The sequence below is a fragment of the Bos indicus x Bos taurus genome, chromosome 1 (assembly GCF_003369695.1).
Source record: "Bos indicus x Bos taurus breed Angus x Brahman F1 hybrid chromosome 1, Bos_hybrid_MaternalHap_v2.0, whole genome shotgun sequence".
NCBI classification, from domain to species: domain Eukaryota; kingdom Metazoa; phylum Chordata; class Mammalia; order Artiodactyla; family Bovidae; genus Bos; species Bos indicus x Bos taurus.
Window position 1 is genome coordinate 42,237,582 of NC_040076.1, and position 10,147 is coordinate 42,247,728.

Here is a 10,147-nt window from a genome sequence, read left to right on the forward strand (position 1 = left end):
ATGGAAAAAGAAAATGCAATATTACTGACAGTTTATTTTTATTTTCACAGGACTTACATACCAACCAAATGGCAGATCCTCTTGTCATTGGTGTTCTTTGTGATATATCTCGCCACTATTGCGAGGACCTTTGATCTGACTGCTCTATTATGGAATGACCCCCCACCTTCACATGCCTATGTACTTATTCCTTGAGAATCTGGCCTTTGCAGATTTCTAGATATCATCCACAGTGACCATCCTGCCCCCAGCCAGTTGCTAGAGAAACTCTTTGCCAAGAGCAAAATGATCTCTCTCACTTAATGCAAGATACAATTTTTTCCTTTGCAATCAGAGCAACCACAGAATGGTTTTTGCAAGCAACTATGACGTATGATCACTACGTGGCCATATGCAAACCATTACTTTATGCAGTAAATATGATCAATAGACTATGCAACCGGCTGCTACTTTTGTCATTTTTAGGTAGCCTTGTTCATGCCATACTTCATCATGTTTTTAAATTCAGATTGTGTGTGTTAGTTGCTCAGTTGTGTCTTGATTCTTTGCAACCCCATGGGACTGTAGCCCACCAGGCTCTTCTGTTCATGGGACTCTCCAGGCAAGAAGACTGGAGTGGGTTGCTGTTTCCTCCACCAGGGAATCTTCCTGACCCAGGGATCAATGTCTCCTGCATTGACAGGCAGATTTTTACCATTAGCACCAAAGTCAGATTAACCTTCTGTAATTCTATAATGTAGTACATATACTGTGACATTGTTTAAGATTTCATGTACTGACCTCTGCATTAATTTTCTGATTGTATTTATTTTCTCTGGATCAATACAGGTGTGCATCATTCTGACTGTTCTTTTTCCTTATACAGTTGTTCTGTTTACGATATTAAAGAAGAATTCTGTACAATGCATGTGTGAATCTGTGTGAGTGCACACTCAGTTGTGTCTGACTCTGCGACCCCATGGACAGTAGCCTGCCAGGCTCTTCTGTCCATGGAATTTTTGCTGTTTCCTTCTCCAGGGGATCTTCCTGAACCAGAAATCCAATGAGCATCTCTTGCATCTCCTGCATTGGCAGGCAGGTTCTTTATCAGCTGAGCCACCAGGGAAGCCTGTACAAAGCATAAGGAAAGCCTTTTACACATCTCTTAACTATCTCTTTATACTCTGACCCTCTATTCTCCATGTGTGTGCTCCCTGGATCTGCAGAAGCAGATGTTCAAGATACCATGGACACTCTATTTGTGAACTGTCATAATTCCTTTGTTAAATACAGTCATCTAGTCTGAGCAATAAGAAAATCATAGATTCTCTGGCAAAATGTTAAAGAAAAATGTTTAGATCTCATACTAATGTGTTCTTCATTCATTAGAAGTCACATAAGTGTGCAGATTAGATATGTATTGATTAGTGTTCAAAGTTTTTCATTTATAATTGCCCTAGAATTTTAATGACTGAAAGACAGAGTATTAATAAATATATTAAAATATATGAATGTGTGCATGCGTGCATGCTAAGTTGCTTCAGTTGTGTCCGACGGTTTGCGACCCTAGGGACCATAGCCCCCCAGGCTCCTCTGTTTATGGAATTCGCCAGGTGAGAATACTGGAGTGAGTTGCCATGCCCTTCTCCAGGGGATCTTCCCGACCCAGGAATCAAACCTGAGTCTCTTACATCTAACCTGCATTGGTCGGCAGGTTCTTTACCACTAGTGCCACCCAGAAAGACCAAATTATCCCAAAATATCAAAGCCATAGAAGAACTTAATTGAGTGTTCGAGTTAAATTAAAGTAATTAAAGAGGAAAACAACATATTATACACAGATGTTCTCAATGTGGCTTCATAAATGCGTTATGCACTACAATAGTGCAATTGCTCTAGACTCAATTCTCATATTACACAGATAAATCAGCAGAAATGAGAAGATAAAAAGAAAAAATGAGAAAGGAGTTAAATAAATGAAAGTCAGAACAAATTATAAGAGGATGTTTTTAGCCCAGTGGGTGTCCATAAATAATGAGAAGAGGGGAGCTGCCTCTCATTGTCCATGATACCTTGAAAGACACTGTCTAGTTTTCTTGTGTGTTATACAGTAATCTGAAAAGCTTCACTAATTCAGAAAGCTAAGAGATGAGGTTTCAGATTTAATTGATGGGCATAGAGAAGAAAAGTGAAGTGGCAGAATAGGAAGGAAATGGGCTCAACCTTCCTACAATTTAGAAATGATGAAACTGATAAGAAAAAGGAAGTAATATGGAAAAGTTATTGGAATATATTGTTGAGTAACAGAGGCTTCAAATGCATATTACCAAAGTTCAAATAATTGTAAGATGATATGATATCATCTTATCATATCATATGAGTAGCTGGGAAAGATAAAATGAACCAGGAGCTTGCATGATTTGTGCCCCTGAAGTGCTTAAATGTCATCTTTTGTCCGACTTTATACTCTGATAATATGTGATTTATCTTCAGGTCCATTTCTTTCCTTCCAATCTCACCACTGAATCCATACACATTCCTATTGACACCACTGAGGACCTAAAATTACTCACATTTGTCATTTGTAATAGTTTTGTTACTTCTTTTATGTCATGTTGATATTCTCTTACTTCCCAAACATTACTATTAGATTATTCTTTATAAACAGAATTCTGATTAAATAATATTCCTCTTCAATAACTTTTGATGGATTGCCATTGCCACCAGACTATGCATGTATATATGGTATACATATGCAGAACTTCATATATGAATGTTCAATTTGTTAAGATCTATGCAAAGAGTCAGACATGACTGAGCGACTGAACTGAACTGAACTGAATGTATCGATAACATGATAAACACACACACACACACACACACATACTACTCTGAATTTGCGGATATTATTTGAGCACTTTTCTTCCAAATTTAACTCTGAAATCTCTGCTTCCACAATTTTCCTAATGGACCATATGTTATACCAAAATTAATTATTGAAAGCCTCAGGACAAAACTTTCTTTCTGGTACATGTTTTATTTTCATACAGGTCTCTCCACTGAGAATGCTTCCTCTAGGTATCTATCTTCATCTCCAATTGAAATGGTCCTTCCTTCAAAGTTTAAATGTTACAGTTTTGTTTCCACAAATGATCTTGTGTAATAGTGTAATACTTATTTTTAGCCTATATGTTTTTTTTTAGATTACAGTTTACAAGTCTCGCTATTCTTTAATCTTTTGTGGTGCTTATTAGCACAACTGTTTACATACATGAAGTCCTAAATAAGCATTTAAGAAATATATGTAAAATTGAAATAAATATTACTTTCAGTTCAGTTCAGTCACTCAGTCGTGTCTGACTCTGAGACTCCATGAACTGCAGCACGCCAGACCTCCCTGTCCATCACCAAATCCCAGAGTCCACCCAAATCCATGCCCATTGAGTCAGTGAAGCCATCCAACCATCTCATCCTCTGTTGTCCCCTTCTTCTCCTGTCCTCAATCTTTACCAGCATCAGGGTCTTTTCCAATGAGTCAGCTCTTTGCATCAGGTAGCCAAAGTATTAGAGTTTCAGCTTCAACATCAGTCCTTCCAATGAATACCCAGGGCTGATCTCCTTTAGGATGGACAAGTTGGATCTCCTTGCAGTCCAAGGGACTCTCAAGAGTCTTCTCCAACACCACAGTTCAAAAGCATCAATTCTTTGAAACTCAGCTTTCTTTATAGTCCAACTCTCACATCCATACATGACCACTGGAAAAACCATAGCCTTGACTAGACGGACCTTTGTTGGCAAAGTGTCTCTGCTTTTGAATATGCTGTCTAGGTTGGTCATAACTTTCCTTCCAAGGAGTAAGCATCTTTTAATTTCATGACTGCAATCACCACCTGTAGTGATTTTGGAGCCCCCAAAAATAAAGTCAGCCACTGTTCCCACTGTTTCCCCATCTATTTCCCATGAAGTGATGGGCCCGGATACCATGATTTAGTTTTCTGAATGTTGAGCTTTAAGCCAACTTTTTCACTCTCCTCTTTCACTCTCATCAAGAGGCTCTTTAGTTCTTCTTCACTTTCTGCCATAAAGGTGGTGTCATCTGCATATCTGAGGTTATTGATATTTCTCCCGGCAATCTTGATTCCAGCTTGTGCTTCCTCCAGCCTAGCGTTTCTCATGATGTACTCTGCATATAAGTTAAATAAGCAGGGTGACAATATACAGCCTTGACGTACTTCTTTCCCAATTTGGAACCAGCCTGTTGTTCCATGTCTAGTCCTAACTGCTGCTTCCTGGCCTGCATACAGGTTTCTCAAGAGGCAGGTCAGGTGGTCTGGTATTCCCATCTCTTTCAGAATTTTCCACAGTTTATTGTGATCCACACAGTCAAAGGCTTTGGTATAGTCAAAAAAGCAGAAATAGATGTTTTTCTGGAACTCTCTTGGTTTTTCAATGATCCAGCAGATGTTGGCAATTTGATCTCTGGTTCCTCTGCCTTTTCTAAAACCAGCTTGAACATCTGGAAGTTCACGGTTCACGTATTGCTGAAGCCTGGCTTGGAGAATTTTGAGCATTACTTTACTAGCATGTGAGATGAGTGCAATTGTGTGGTAGTTTGAGCATTCTTTTGCATTGCCTTTCTTTGTGGTTGGAATGAAAACTGACCTTTTCCAGTCCTGTGGCCACTGCTGAGTTTTCCAAATTCGCTGACATATTGAGTGCAGCACTTTCGCAGCATCATCTTTAAAATACTTCAAATGAAGTTAGAGTCTTTTACTTGATATCAATTTTGTAATGAGTTCAGGGGGATCACTTGCTCTGGGATGACTACTGCATGTCAGTTTGCCACTCTAAGTTTCTTTCAAGACAGTCACAAGTATCATACACCTAAAGTGAATTAAATATTTTTCTTTTTATCATGAGGATTATTTCCTGGGATGTATCAGGAGAAGCTCTTAAGTTAGATGTTTGCATCAAAATATTTACAATAATATTATTGTTACATATTTCTGGAGGTACTCACAAAGTTAAACCAGGTCAACTTCCAAGACAGATACATTTGTTATCACTGGAAAAAAATTACTTGTCGGGATTATATGATTTTTGGACCATAATTCTCAAGGAAATTTCATATGCAAGCTATTCCTTATGCTGTAATAATATGATGAGAAGGGATGTAAGTCAGCCTCATTTGAGGGTTACAGTTAACAACTGTATCATGATATTTCCATTTATTTTTCAGTATAAAGGAAGAGGTTCACTAAATATACAGTCTTTATATCGATCAGAATTATCCAGGGTAGTACCAACGGTAGGTACACATATATGAAGACAAATATAGAAATGACCTTATATCACTCTCTTCGTAAACCTATATCTACACATACATCTATATCTACGTATATGTATTATTAGATTTTGGTCACCATATTATGGAGGCTGAGAATACCTGTGATCTGTTATCTGCATGGTAGAAATCCAGGAGAGCTGAGGCAGTTATCAGGTTTGAAATCAAAGAACTGATGGTATACATTCTAGACCACGTATGAAAAGCTGAGAACCAATAGCATGGAGGGAAAAATAAGATTCATGTTCTGTCATGAATCAGATTCAGTCAGCCTTCCTCTGCCTTTCTGTTCCATACAGGCCCAGAATGGATGAGATTTCACTCACATACAAAGGGTGCTGTAATCCACTTTACTAAGTCTACTAAGTCTATACTAATCTCTTCTAGAAACACACAGACACACACAAAAATAATGATAACTGGATATCTGGGCAATCTAGATCAAGTCAACGTGACACAAAATATGAACCACCACAAGTTCACCTGTTGTCAGCTTAGTTACCACACATAGCTGATGGTAAAGAATCCGACTGCCAGTGCAGGAGATGCAAGAGAAACAGGTATGATCTACAGGTTGAGAAGATTCTTTGGAGAAAAAATGGCAACCCACAACAAACTGGAAAATTCTGAGAGAGATGGGAATACCAGACCACCTGACCTGCCTCCTGAGAAATCTGTATGCAGGTTAAGAAGCAACAGTTAGAACTGGACATGGAACAATAGACTGGTTTCAAATTGTGAAAGGAGTACATCAAGGCTGTATATTGTCACCATGCTTATTTAATTTATATGCAGAATACATCATGTGAAATGTCAGGCTGAATGAAGCACAAGCTGGAATTAAGATTACAGGGAGAAATACCAATAATCTCAGATATGCAGATGACACCACCCTATGACAGAAAGCAAAGAGGAACTAAGGAGCCTCTTGATGAAAGTGAAAGAGAAAAGTGAAAAAACTGGATTAAAACTCAACATTAAAAAAAAAAAAAGATCATGGCATTGGTCCCATCACTTCATGGCAGAGAGTTGGGGAAACAATGGAAATAGTGACAGACTTTATTTTTTGGGGCTCCCAAATCACTGCAGAAGGTGATGGCAGCCATGAAATTAAAAGACATTTGCTCCTTGGAAGAAAAGCTATGACAAAACTAGACAGCATATTAAAAAGAGGAGATGTTACTCTGCCAACAAAGGTCTGTATAGTCAAAGCTATGGTTTTCCCAGGAGTCATATAGATTTGTAAGAGCTGGACCATAAAGAAAGCTGAGCACCAAAAAATTGATGCTTCTGAACTGTGGTGTTGGAGAACACTCTTGAGAGCTCCTTGGCTGCAAGGAGATAAAACCAATTATCCTAAAGAAAATCAATCCTGAATATTCACTGGAAGCTCTGATACTTTGGTCACCTGATGCGAAGAACTGACTCATTAGAAAAGACCCTGATTCTGGGAAAGACTGAAGGCAGGAGGAGAATGTGACGACAGAGGATGAGATGGTCAGATGGCATCACCCACTTGATGGACATGAGTTTGAGCAAACTCTGGGAGTAGGTGATGAATGGGGAAGCCCAGCGTGCTGCAGTCCATGGGGTCACAGACTCGGATACGACTGAGCATCTGAACTAATATTCCAATATAGACTGCTATGTATAAACCTAATGGCAACCACAAACCAAAAATCATAATAGATACAACACATAAAAAGTAGAAAGAAATACAAGCCATAAGGTTATCAAGTCAGAAGGGAAGAAATCAAAGAAGAAGAAAACATAAAAAAAGAAGTACAAAACAACTAATAAAATGGCATTAAGTACATACTATCAATAATTATTTTAAATGTAAAAAGACTAAATGCTTCAACCAAAACATACAGAAAGGCTGAAGGGATACAAAAACAATACCCATATTTATCCCACAGATACTCACTTCAGGTCTAAAGACCCACAGAGACTGAAAATGGAGGGATGAAAGTTATTCCATATAAATGGAAATCAGAATAAAGCTAGGGTGAAGTGAAAGTGAAAGTTGCTCAATTGTGTCTGCCTCTTTGCTACCTGGACTATAAAGTCCATGGAATTCTCTAGGCCAGATTACTGGAGTGGGTAGCCTTTCCCTTCTCCAGGGATCAAACCCATGTCTCTAACACTGCAGGCAGATTCTTTACCAGCTGAGCCACAAGGTAGCAATACTTATATCAAATGAAATAGACTTTAGAACAAAGACAGGAACAGGAGACATAGAAACACACTACATAATGATCAAGGGATCATCCAAGAAGATATAACCATTGTAAATATTTATATACTCCACATAGAAGCACAATACAGAAAGCAAATATTGATGAACATAAAGGAAGATGTTGACAATAATGCAATCATAGTAGGGGACATTAACACTCCTCTTACATCAGTGGATGGATCATCCACACAGAAAATCAGTAAGGAAACTGATCTTCAAGGATTCTTTAAATCAAATGGGCTTAATAGATATGTATATAGGACATTCCGCCCCACAACAGCAAGAGCACACTGTTTCAAATGCACATGGAACACTCTCCAGGATACATCACGAATGGCAGCACCCAAAAACAAGCCTTAGGAAATTTAAGAAAATTAATATCAGATCAAGCATTCTGACCACAATGTTTTGAGACTAGAAATCAATAATGAGAAAAACAAATCCCTCCAGAAAACACAAACATGTGGAAGCTAATAACACACTACTAAAAATTCAATGGATCAATGAAGAAATCAAAGAAGAAATTTTTTTTAAAAAGGGGGAAAAAAATGAAAATACAATGATCCTGCAAAGGCAGTTATTAGACGAAAGTTTACAGCTAAACAAGTCTACCTCAGAAATAAGAAAAATCTCATTCCTGAGTAAAAGGAAATAAAACATACAGGTCAAAGCAGAAATAAATGAAAGCGATTAAAAGAAAAATATATAAAAGATTAATGAAACTAAGAACTGGTTCTTTGAAAGATAAACAAAACTGTTAAACCTTTAGCCAGACTCATCAAAAGAAAGAGGATCTGAATCAAAAAAATAAGAAATGGAAAAGAATAAATGACAACCAGCACTACAGAATTACAAAGGATCATAAGAGATTACTATGAACAAACTATATGTCAATAAAAGGGACAACCTAGAAGAAAAGGATAAATAACAAGATATGTACAGTCTCTCAAGACAGACCAGAAAGAAATAGAAAATATAAACAGACCAATTACCAGCAGAGAAATTGAATCAGTAAAGTAACAACAACAACAAACACAACAAAACCCCCAACAAACAAAAGTCCAATACAAGGTAGCGTCACAGGTGAATTCTATCCAACATTTAGAGAAAAGTTAACACCCATCCTTCTCAAAGTATTCTAAAAATTACAGAGGAAGGAAACTCATTTTACATTGCCAGGGTTACCCTGATATAAAAGCTAGAAATACATATATCACAAAAAATTATAGGCCAATATCTATGATGAACACCAAGGCAAAAGTCTTCAAATGAATATTAGCAAACCAATTTCAACAATATATTTAAAAGATCACACATGATTAAGTGGGTTTTATACCAAGTATGCAAAGATGGTTCTACAAGTCAATCAATGTGATACACCACAGCAAAAAAATTGAAGAATAAAAATCTTATGATTATTTCAATACATGCAGAAAAACCTTTTGAAAAAATTCAACATCAATAAAGTTGCAAGATACAAAATTAATATGCAGAAATCTGATGCATTTCTATAAATTAACAATGAACTATCAGAAACAGATATTAAGGAGACATCTCATTTATAATTAGATTAAAAAATAAAATACCTAGCAATAAACCTACCTAAGGACATAGAATAACTAAGAAAAGTATAAGACACTGATAATAGACATGAAAGCATACACAAATAGATGAAAAGACACTGTGTTCTCTGACTGGAAGAATCAACCTTGTTATAATGACATACTACCCAAGGTAATCTACAGATTCAGTTCAATCCCTGTCAAAGTATCATGACATTTTTCATGATAGAACAAATAGTACTAAAATTTGAATTGAAAAACAAAATAATTCAAATAGCCAAAACAATCCTGAGACAAAATCACAGAGCTGGAGGTATATATACTCCCTGATTTGAGAATATACTACAAATTAAAGTCATCAAGACAATATGGCACTGGAACAAAAACAGGTGTATAGATTAATGGAACACAAAGGAGAGCCCAGACATAAACCCATAAACTTATCATTATTTAATCTACAGTAAAAGAGGAATGACATACAATGAGAAAATTCAGTCTCTTCGGTAAGTGCTGCTGGCCATAAACAGGAGTGAATTTGAGTTAGCTGAACTGAGGTGGATGAACCTAGAGCCTGTTATACAGGGTGAAGTAAATTAAAAAGAGAAAAACAAATATCATGTATGAACACGTATTTATGGAATCTAGAAAAATGGTACTGATGTACCTATTTGTACGGCAGGAATAGAGATGTAGACATAGAGAGTGGACTTGTGGGCACAGCAGGGAAAAGAGAGGGTAGGACAAATTGAGAGAACAGCATTGAAACATATACATTATCATGTGTAAAACAGATAGCTAATGGGAAGCTGCTGTATAACACAGGGAGCTCAATCTGCTGCTCTGTGATGACCTAGAGAAGTGGGAGGTCCAAGAGGGAGGAGACAAGTGTGTACCCATGACTGATTCATATTATTGTATGGCAGAAACTAATACAACATTGCAATTATCCAGCAATTCAAAATAAATTTAAAAAATAAGTGCTGCTGGGAAAACTGGATGCTACATATAAAAGAATGAAATTAG

The 10,147-nt window shown here is 37.0% G+C and overlaps 1 pseudogene; it reads left to right on the forward strand.

The window, feature by feature from the left end:
• On the forward strand, window positions 1-3,233 carry LOC113897595 (annotated as a pseudogene).
• Window positions 3,234-10,147: the final 6,914 nt, after the last annotated feature.